Here is a 12,126-nt window from a genome sequence, read left to right as displayed (position 1 = left end):
AAAATGCATTCCAACAAAAAAAATGATCGTTAAGGGGGGGGGGTATGGTTTGAAATATTTAATTTTTTTTATTATTTCAAATAAAAGTGCATACTTTCAAGAATACTCTCTGAAAATTTCAAAATAATCGGAGTAAAATTACCAGAGATACAGGGTGTTGAATATTCCTACCTTCGACTCGCGTTGCCGCGGCTTCGCGCCAGCACGCTTGAGCGTAGTGAGAAACGTTAAACAACTGTTCGCCTTCTCTTTTGTAGATTACTCCGCAATTCAAAAAACATATTTCAATGTTCATCACTTTACGATTTGGCAGACAAATAAGAAGATGAAGATGCAGTTGTCAAAACTTTAAACGTATTTTTCTCAAAACTGCTTTTTCAAATGCGGTGAACATTGTAACTGAAAAACTACTTGACCGATCTACCTGAAATTTTGCATAGATTTTCTTTAGACATTTCGTGAGGTATCAACGTCGAGATATTTTTCGTTTTGTGCTTATTTTTTGTTCAACGATATTAAATCTGTTGGTTTTCACAAAATTTTTATCAAAAATTTCGTATTTTTGATTTCTGAGTGATACCAAAAATTCAAAAATCATTAAAAATAAAAAACTCGACGTTGTTACCTCGCGAAACTCATAAGCTAATTAAATCTTTCTGAATTTTTTGTTTCGTATGATCCAGTGATGAGTTCTGATGTCCACCGCAAAATCCATTTTTTTGAGCTGCCTGCCAAAATTTGTCGCCAATGGCTTATTTTTCAATATTTTGGATTGCATTTTTTCTTAAATATTCTTTGAATTGTAATTAATCTGATTATTTAATTTAAAAATAAAATAATTCTACCATAGCTTCGAAAAAAATTCACAAAAATGTGCTTGATATGTTGATTTCAAACCATACCCTCTCCTTAATCGCATCGTCTTTCTGATTATTCCCACAAAAATTTGGATCGTCCAGTGACAGTTTCGTGACCATTATTTCAGTAATCGGATAAATGCAACTACTAATTGGACTGACCTGCGCACTAGGATCACTTTTTACATTAAAAATAAGTTGACTTTTTGTTTCAAAAAAATTGTGCATGAAGGGGTTAATGAAACGTTTACATACCAGTTCCATTCTGGTCGAAATTTCCTCTTCGCTCTCAACCTTGCAGTCAATCCAGCTCCCAGATATGTAATCTGTTCCACCCTGTCGAGGGTTTTGTTATCTTTGCTTTTGACCACCATCCATTTCGTTTTCTTTGTGTTGCTGGTTAAGCTCTTTTCATTGCATTAATGGTTTACTGCGCTAAACAGAGTTTAAAGGTCTTCTAGACTCTCTGTCATTATGACATTTGGGTGTATTCTGTAACACTTCCGTTAAATTTTAGTGGCCTCTAAAATTTTAGCTCCCGCTAAAAATATTTTGGTATTCTGTAAATCATACATCCGTTAAAATCATAACCTAAACCGTTAAAACTCCCTCTAAATAAAAATATTTTAGAGGATGTCAAAACGTACCCGCTAAATTTTTAGCAGTCCGTTAAATGTGGTTTGATTATTTTTGTTGGGTTATGTTTGTATGAATCTTCTTCTTCTTTAAGAGTAAACAGTAGCGATCAACAGGTAGCAATAAAATATAACTTCGGGAGATAGTATCATAAACTTTGGCAACATTGGTAATCTTTGACATTATGTAAGATTAATATTATTGACAATTTAACTCATAGGCGCGCTAAATGGAAGTAACCGAAAACAATTTTGTTATTAGTAAATAAATATTTATAAAAATAAACCCAAATGGGTGAAAATTTTATGTTAACATAGGTATTTGTACGAAAAAATAATAAATAATAATTTCATTGTGAAGCGAAACGAGAGCAGTCTTATTTTATTTAGTTCATAGAGCTCCAAAGGCACTCTAGAACACCTTTTAACCCTTCTTAGGGTCCCATCAGAGGTGCATATTTCATTCTCTTTGAACTACTAAAATTCGGGCTACCGTTATCGGTTCACAACGAAATGATGGCATGAATGCCGTGGCGGTATCTGCTAAAGACGAACGAAAGTTTTACTTCTAATATTAACAATATCAAAAATAAAATAAAACTTAGAACTAGTCTTCTGGTTAAACCAATCGTGGCTTGTGGCTTCTAAAATTTGCAAGCCAACGAATTGCCGGAGCTAAGAAGGCCGAGGGAAATCTACCAGGTTAAGTCGTACTTCATGGAATGATTATTTATTATTTTGATTAGTTCTACTCGTAATCTGAGTATTCGGAACTAAGCTTTGTTGGAATTTTACCGTGCTGGACAGGCGGGAAGTGAGATGCAGCCTGATAGATCTTCCTCGGCATTGTTAGCTCCTGCACTTTTTATAAAAATACACTTTCTTCAATTTTTTTATCCGATGCCTAGATTTTGTGTCATTTTGGAACTACTAATGAAATAAAAAATTTTAGTAGTTCCAAAATTACACAAAATCTAGGCATCGGATAAAAAAGTTTATTTGAAGAAATTGTATTTTTTTGTTCTTCTTAATGGCGGTACAGGCTCGTTTTTTTAATATTGTATTTAATTACAGAGTAATTTCCACATATTAATATATTTTTCAAATTGGGCCCTGTACCGCCATTCTTTATTTTATTACGAATACGTGTGCCAAATATCTCGAAAAAATATTCAAAATTACAGCCGCAATCTTGGAACGCGTTTTTGCTACCTGTTGATCGCTACTGTATCACCTTTAGCAAAAATAAATTTTTTCGGGTTCAAAAATTGCAATTTTTCGATTTTATGTTCAACCGCGTTTATCTCGAAAACCATGCATCCTACGAAAAAACTTGTCAGAACAGTTTTTGCTTAGAATGACCCAAAAAATACAAAAAAAAAATGTTTTGTTTTGCGAGAAATCGCTGTTATGTAATTCCTCAAGTTCTTTGTTTATAACAATCTTATCGACATCCGGATCAACTGTTACCCAACAAATTCGTGTTCTACGGGTCAAGATACATAAAAAAATCTTGGGTAAGACCATCTGAATAAAGGAGGCCGTTGTACCCCCTTGGCGACAGGACTATGAATATCTACCTAAAAAAAAATTGGCATTTGTACTGTAGTCAGGATTTCTGTACCTAAACATAGATTTATTACGAATTTCATTTTCATGGGAAACAACTTTTCACACTTTTTTTATGTATGACAACAGTAGATTACTTCTCATAGGTACTTACATTGTTAAAATTTGTGGTGGCTCCAATTTCGATGTTCTCATAATTTTGGCACGGCTTTTAATGGACTTTTTCTTGGAATTATTCGCTTTATTTGTCGTTTGATTAACTTTTCCCATTTCGTTAAACTATTGATAATATGTTAAAAATAAAATATCCTCCTAAATCTTTATACTCGCATTAGAATTCGAAATGTTTTTACGTAAAATATACTTACCTACCTACATAGAACTGAACTAAAACACAATTAACAACAATCTATTATTTCAAACAGGCCAACAACTTATACAACAACAACAAAAATATAATAAATAACTATCAATAAACACTATTTTCCTATGAAACAACTATAACGAATTCTTAAATTAACACACTACTGCACTGGACTGATATCAATAAAGATGACAGAACAAATTAGAGAAAATCTGACGCAGGTTTGTCAAAATGACACTGATAATTTCTCTATGTTGCCTAATTAGTTATTTAGTTATAATATGTTCGATTTCTTGTTAGAAATAAAAAATTTTAGTAGTTCCAAGATTACACAAAATCTAGGCATGAGATAAAAAAGTTTATTTGAAGAAAGTTTATTATTTTTTTCTTCTTAATGGCGGTACAGGCTCCTTTTTTCAATATTTTATTTAGTTATAGAGTAATTTCCACGTACTAACATATTTCTAAAATTGGGCTCTGTACCGCCATTCTTTATTATATTACGAATATGTGTGCCAAATATCTCGACAAAATATTCAAAATTAGAGCCGCAATATTGGAACGCGTTTGCTGCTACCTGTTGCTCGCTACTGTAGCCTCTTAAGTACCGTGCCCAAATTTTTAGGCGTGGGTAGCTTCCATAACAATTTGCCGATATCGTTCTCGATCTTGTGCAGCATGTAACAATTGATCTGCTGATAAGCCAGTCCATTGACGAAGGTTTCGGAGCCATGAATATTTCTTTCGACCAATTCCTCTTTTTCCGTCGATCTTTCCATTGAGTATTAACTGCAGTATCCTGTATCTGCTACCTCTCATTATATGCCCCAGATATTCAAGTTTTCTCTTTTTTATCATCTTCGCCTTGACCTACTCTGTTTAAGATTTCTCTGTTTGAAATGCGTTGAACCCAAGATATTCTGAGCATTCTACGATACGACCACATCTCAAAGGCTTCTAATTTGTTCATCATGTTAACCTTCATGATCCAGGTTTCACATCCATATAGTAATACAGGATACACATAACATTTTAGGAACTTGATTCTTAGTTGTAAGTTCAGCTGAGAGTTGCTCAGAATAGATCTAAGTTTCATAAATGCTCCTCTTGCAATTTCTATACGAGTTTTAATTTCTTCATCTGGATTTAGTGTCTCGTTTATCCAACATCCTAGGTATTTAAAATGGTTAACTTTTGTTATTGATTCATCATTGACAATTAGTTGCATAGGGCCGACGTCTTGTTTACTAACCACAAGTAACTTTGTCTTTGTTGCATTTATGTTAAGTCCGTTATTGGAGCATTCTCTAGTGACTCGATCTATAAGGAATTGAAGATCTTCGATATTTTCAGCCATGATCGCGGTGTCGTCTGCATATCTGATGTTGTTAATAGTTTCTCCCCCGATTCGAACTCCACATTGTCCTTCCAAGGCTTCATTAAAAATTATTTCTGAGTATACGTTAAACAAAGTTGGGGATAACACACAACCCTGTCTGACACCTCTTTGAATGCAAATTTTGTCTGTTTCTTTGCCGTCTACCAGAATAGAAGCTTCTTGATTCCAATATAGATGTTGTAAAAGTCTCAGATCTTTATCGTCTATTCCAATCATTTATAGATATTCAAACAACCTATTATGTTGAACTCTATCAAACGCCTTCTCAAAATCTATAAAGCAGACGTAAATTGGTTTCTGTACTTCCCATGATCGTTGAAGTAATGTTAACATTGAGAACAAAGCTTCCCTTGTTCCCAATCCTTCTCTGAAACCGAATTGTTTGTTTCACATTGTCTCTTCACATTTCTGCTTGATTCTATTAAGAATTATCTTAAGAAGTAGCTTGAGAGAGTGGTTCATGAGACTAATTAGTCTAAAGTCTTTACATGATGATGTATTAGGCTTTTTTGGGAGTGGAATAAATGTAGACTCTAACCATATCTGTGGCATCATGCCAGTCTCGTATATATGGTTATAAATGTTTGTTAGTTGTGAGACATTGTCGTCATCCAGAAGTTTGAGCCAGTCTGATGGTATTTGGTCAGGGCCTGGAGATTTCCCATTTTTGCTCTGTTTGATGGCTTTCTCTACTTCCGCTTTTAAAATACTAGGACCAGTATTCGTATACTTTGTGGTGTTAAGTGGTGGCCTCGTATCCAGGAAGAGCTCTTTTATATAGTTAGTCCATTCTTCCTTTTTTTCATCCAAGTCGAGAATTATTTTACCTTTGGAGTTTCTCATAAAGTGAGGAGTTCTTTTTCTCTGAGTGTAGGTAATTTCTTTAAGCTTTTTATGTATATTAAACTCGTCATGTTTTCTTTGTAGTTCTTCCATTTCACGACATCTTTGTTCCATCCAGTCCTCTTTTGCTCGCTTAACCTCGTATCTTATTTGTCGATATATCTCTCTACCGAATCTCGTCTTTGTTTGTCCAATTTCTTCTTTGTTGAATAAGGTCTAGTATTTTATCGGTCATCCAATCCTTTTTCTTTATTGGGTCTTTTTCTGGTTTCAAAACTTCGTTTGCTATGGTGACCATGGCGGAATTCATGATATCTAGATTTTGACCGATATTTTCTTGTCCAGATCTTTCTAACTGTTTTTTAATCTCACGATTTATCTTATTTCCGAACAGTATCTTATTTGTATGAATAGTAGTTTGTTATTCTTGTATTATACTGGAGATAAATATTTAAAAATGGCAAATGGCTTTTTATAATGTATTTGGTGAAGAAGTATTTAATAAATAATAATGAAAGGTAAGTCTCATTTTACTTTACAATCGACACATTACACCTATAAGTAACAAAATTCAAATTTTTGTTTCTTTTTGTAGAGTTGATTTCAGATTACAACAAAAACAAAAAGTAATTGTGACCCTCCTTTCCGTGGTCTGGTCTTGTTTGATTTTGCTCTGCCTGAGCACTTATGTATCCCAGTTAATAATCCTTAGAGTTAAGAAAAAAAACCATAATATATAAAAAAAATAAATAAATAAAAAAAATAAAAAATAAATAAAAAAATAATAAAAATAAAAAACAAAAAAAATTGAAAGAAGCTATCATTAAAATAGATAAGTACTTATATTTGTAAATCATTATTATCAAATAAGTCATTCATATTCAAAAATATAATGAGAGTATAACAGATATCTCATAAGATTTTAGTTCCTAAGCAAATTTAGTTTGGCTAATGGATTAAGTCCACAGTCAAGAAATGCGATAGCACACACACACAAAAAGTAATTGACCTGAAAGTAACTACAATTACCATTTCAAAGGAAGTAGGTACCTACCTACCTAGAAATGTGATTGAAAAAGTGTTGGAAGTCAAAGATGTTTGTCAAAGCAATTAAATCCTATTTACTTACTTACTCCGTGGCGTTACAACCCTTCGTGGGTTTTAGCCGACTCGACAACATGCCTCCACTGTTTTCTGTCTTGAGCAACCTCCATCCAATTCTCCACGCCCATCGCGCTTAGGTCTCCTGCTATATTATCTCGCTACCGGAGTCGAGGGCGTCCGCGTGGTCTCCTTCCAGTTGGGGCTTCCTCCCACACCAGTCTAACTGTTCTTTGGTCAGAATGTCTTCTGAGGTGTCCTGCCCATTGGAGTCTTCTGGACTTTATTTCTTTTATTATGTTGGCGTCTGGGTAAAGTTCTTCGAGCTCTTTGTTAGTTCTTATCCTATATTGTCCTGATGCTTCATCCAGCACAGGACCAAAGATCTTCCTTAGGATTTTTCTTTCCCAAACACATAGTCTCTCTTCGTTTGCCTTTGTTATCGTCCACGTTTCGCTTCCATACATCACAACGGGTCGTATGATTGTTTTATAGACCTGTATCTTCGTACGTCTCGTTAGTTGTTTCGAGTGTATAAGGTTTTGGAGGGCAAAAAGACATCTGTTGCCGGCCTGAATCCTGTTGTTTATTTCTTATGATCCGTTATTGTCTAGTTATTGTTGTTCCAAGATACTTGAATTCTCTAACGCACTCAAAGTTAAAGTCATCGATGGTGATGTTCTGACCAATTCTGTCTCTGCTTTGGTTATTGCGGCTCATATACATATATTTCGTCTTGTTAAGTTAAATCCTATTAGTGCAGGTAAAATTATTTAAAGTTATTGTGGAACATTACAAAACGTACCAAATGTTTATACAGGTGAAGTTTCAGAAAGTTTATAACCAGATGCAGATTAATAAGAGAATGTTATTGAAAATAGAACATTTGACCAAAATTAGTGTCGAAGGGGAGAAGAAATAAGATATGCAATTTTTCAGCAATATTTTAATGTATAACTTTATAAATAAAAACATTTAATTGGAAAATATGAGTTTTATTAAAAAATACTTAAATACAATAAATAATTATTTTCTAGGAAACTGTCAACTTCTTCTTCTTAAGGCTGTTTTATCGGTGCACCAAAACCTAGGGACAGTGTTTTCTCTGTTATTTACCGACAGAATGTCTCGAAATTTGGACACGTTGTTCGAAATTATGTTGCCTTTAAAATGATGGTTTTACTTTTTTTATTTTTTTGAAAATTCTGTTGAAAAATTAGATTATAATGTTTAACGTTCTATTATAACCAAACTTTTTACTCCCATCACTTGAAAGAGTTTTTTTTTCTGTAATCGTTGATTTTTTTTTCACCTTTCTGTGTCCAGTAATAATCGAGAAAAGCGTGTTCCAACTTTGAAGAAAATTTGCTAAAAATATTGAAATCTAATAATGAAACGAGTTACGCAGCATTGGCGCTTAGTTTCATCGTTATCGCCTTCGTGACGACAAATCTCATGAACGTACGGTCAGTCGGTCAGTTCGCTTGAATTATTAGAATCCATTTCCAGTTATTCATTCTTGTATTTTCTTCATCAACTTGCTTAGTGTTTACAGTTTACAGTATTCTTAGTTATTTTGAAAACATTAAACTTATTTAGTTTACGGGTATTTTAAGTACATAATATATTATTAGTTTAGTGGTATAAGTTACAAGTTCTTTAGTTTACGCGTATTTTTAAGTATTACATTAGTTTAGAGATATAAGTTGACAAGATAAGAAATGAGTCCCAGGGTGTTTTAAAATAAGACAGAAAATTATACTACTATCCACGATTTGTGTTTTATTCATCAATTGGATACTTTTTTTATGTAACTGCAATCTATAAATATATTAAAATAATGTATATGTTACCGGCCAAACCCGATTTCGGGACAAACTAGTTTGGCCTAGGCCAAACTACTTTGTCCTAACCGCCTAGGATAAACTAGTATGACCTAGATCAAACTAGTTTATCATATCACGCGTAGGCTAAACTAGTTTATCCTGATATAAATAAACACACTTCAGGCCAAACTAGTTTAGCCTAGGCCAAACTAGTTTATCCTGATATAATAAAGATTCACACTTCAGGATAAACTAGTACGGCCTTCTTCTTATTCTTCTTCTAGTGCCTATCCGTTTCGGATATTGGCGATCATCATGGCAATCTCTACTTTTCTCACTGCTGCTCTGAAAAGACTTTTAGTGGTTGTGTTGAACCACGTACGTAGATTTTTCAGCAAGGTGTTAAATGAAAGCTTATAATCCAAGGATGGTACTAAAAGTTAGGAATTTGACCTAGGCTGTCTGTCTGTCGGTCTGTCCGACCGCGAATATAACTGCTCCGTCACTAGGCCAGGTAGAATGACAAATGAGGTGTCAAATGAAAGCTTATAATCCAAGGATGGTACTAAAAGTGACAAAATTGACCTATGCTGTCTGTCTGTCGGTCCGTCCGACCGCGAATATAACTGCTCTGTCACTATACCAGGTAGAATGAAAAATGAGGTGTCAAATAAAAGCTTATAATCCAAGAATGTTACTAAAGCCCAAACTAGTTTGGCCTGAAGTGAGCGTCTAGAACCGGAAGTCCTAGAACAAAGGACCCCGCAGAAACTTTATGGGAAATGGCTCTCTGTCAAATGCTCTGAAACCTAGGATTGTGGTAATTCTTGATGTGTAGAACAAAAGACTCCATGGACGCGTAGCTCCAAAAAATCATAGTTCTAAGATATAAGCCTCTGAAGATATAGGTATAGAGAGGACGTTTGAGTTGGAATAAATTCATTTTCTCGAGAATGGGCGACTCTGGAGATAAATTACGAATCAGGTCAATTTTTATTTTTAAATTATAATTTTTGGCCTATATATCATACTAGTGACGTCATCCATCTGGGCGTGATGACGCAATCGATGATATTTTTAAATAGGAATAGGGGTCGTGTGATAGTTCATTTGAAAGGCTATTTAATTCTCTATTCACTAATATAAACATCAACATAATCATTTATACAGGGTGCCCAATTTTTTTTTAATTAAATTAATTGAGACAAAAAGAAGAATGTATATAATTTATTTAATTCGAAATACATTTTACTGCTGTCAGAAAACAGAAAAAAAATTTATTTGATAAATAAATATTGTTTTTTGCTTAAATTCAATATTAAAGCTGCCACCCACCTACCTCTTAGCAGTTTGGACATTTAATGTAAGCGAAAGGCGATGTTTATTTTTCAAATTAACATTTTTTTCTGTTTTCTGACAGCAGTAAAATGTATTTCGAAATAAATAAATTATATACATTCTTCTTTTTGTCTCAATTAATTTAATTAAAAAAAAGTTTTCGGCACCCTGTATAAATAATTATGTTAATGTTTACATTAGTGAATAGAGAATTAAATTACCTTTCAAATGAGCTATCACACGACCCCTATTCCTATTTAAAAAAATCACCGATTGCGTCATCACGCCCAGATAGATGACGTCACTAGTATGATATATACGCCAAAAAATTATTATTTAAAAATAAAAATCGAGCTGATTCGTAATTTATCTCCAGAGTCTCCCCATTCTCGAGAAAATGAATTTATTTCAACTCAAACGTCCTCACTGTACCTATAACTTCAGAGGCTTATATGTCAGAACTATAATTTTTTGGAGCTACGCGCCCATGAAGTCTTTTGTTCTACATATCAAGGACTACCAGAATCCAAAGTATCAGAGCATTTGACAGAGAGCCATTTCCCATAAGGTTTCTGCGGGGTCCTTTCTCACCTTTAGTACCAGCCTTGGATTCTAAGCTTTCATTTGACACCTCATTTGTCATTATATCTGGTATATTGACGGAAGAATTACATTCGCGATCGGACGGAAAGACGGACAGACAGCCTCGCTAAGATTTCTCACCTTTAATAACATCTTCGGATTAAAAGCATTTATTTGACACCTCATTTTTCATTCTACCTGGTATAGTGACGGAGCAGTTATTTTCGCGGTCGGACGGACCGACGGACAGACAGCCTAGCTCAAATTTCTCACCTTTGGTACCATCCTTGGATTATAAGCTTTCATTTGACACCTTATTTGTCATTCTACCTAGTATAGTGACGGAGCAGTTATATTCGCGGTCGGACGGACCGACGGACAGACAGCCTAGGTCAAATTTCTCACTTTTAGTACCATCCTTGGATTATAAAGGACGTAATTTGGGAATTCGCCGCATGTAAAAGTCCTTACATGTTCGTCAAATTACTTTCGACTCGGCTAAATTAGTGCAGGCTAGGCCGTACTAGGCGAAGGATTTCCTGGCTGAAAAATCTACGTACGTGGTTCAACACAACCACTACAAATCTTTTCAGAGCAGCAGTGTGAAAAGTAGAGATTGCCATGATGGCCGCCAACATCCGAAACGGATAGGCACTACAAGAAGAAGAAGAAGGCCGTACTAGTTTATCCTGAAGTGTGAATCTTTATTATATCAGGATAAACTAGTTTGACCTAGGCCAAACTATGTGACAAAAATGTGATAATTCTTTTTAAAATATTATCCACGATAAAATCAATCTAACAAGGTATTCCCGACAAAATTAATTTGAATGGAGAATAATGCATTTTGTTGTCATTAAAATACTTGTCCGCCGGCGCCACTGAGTAAAGATCGAATTGTCGGTCGCACTCCCTACTTCCAATCAATTTCAAGTAGGGAGTCACGTGTGTCTGACGTAACCAGTCTACGAAAGTAAGTGATACGCCCACTTAACATTGCAATGTGCTTCAACTGATAAAACAGCCTTAAGGTTTTTGGCCTCTGACAGTCAGTTTTAGGTCAATTTCTAGGTTAAAAGTAGTTCAAAAACGATCAACGTGCGACGTTTCCGTATTTGTTCCAACACCTTTTAGAGGATTCCTCTAAAAAAATATTATTTTAGCGGTCCTCTATATTATGTGTTTACAAAATGTCAATCTAACCTAACAGTTTTAGAGGACCGTTAAAAGTTAAATTTTAGAGGCCTCTTAAATTTAACGGAAATGTTACAGAATACACCTCATTATCTGCTTATCTGATGTTATAATAGTTTCACCACAGATTTTAACACCTTCCCTACGATTGTTTAACATAACACTATTTCAAACACTGATTCAAACATCGAGTTTACCCAATATTAGTACTTTTTGCTGAACAACTCATTTCGGTTTTGGCTTGTCTCTGAACTTTCTGGCATTTCTCCTAATGATTTGACTGCATCTTCGATCTCTGTCCGCATGTTGTCTATGTTTTAGTCATGCTAACTCCTTTCAATATCTCCTTTCACTCTCGTCTTTTATAGTTTTTTTTTGTATTTTTCTGGTTTTTCTGATTACATTGTTCTTGTGGTAT

At 34.3% G+C, this 12,126-nt stretch overlaps 1 protein-coding gene across 1 annotated transcript in view; it reads left to right on the top strand.

Moving 5' to 3' along the window:
- The window catches only part of LOC114333843 (tRNA (cytosine(34)-C(5))-methyltransferase), a 97,923-nt gene that overhangs the window by 20,653 nt on the left and 65,144 nt on the right, over window positions 1–12,126 (top strand). The gene's annotated exons all lie outside the window — the stretch shown is intronic.

This window comes from Diabrotica virgifera, chromosome 1 (genome assembly GCF_917563875.1).
Source record: "Diabrotica virgifera virgifera chromosome 1, PGI_DIABVI_V3a".
Taxonomy (NCBI): Eukaryota; Metazoa; Arthropoda; class Insecta; order Coleoptera; family Chrysomelidae; genus Diabrotica; species Diabrotica virgifera.
The sequence above is the reverse complement of the archived record's forward strand: the minus strand, read 5'-3'. Positions and strand labels throughout refer to the sequence as shown.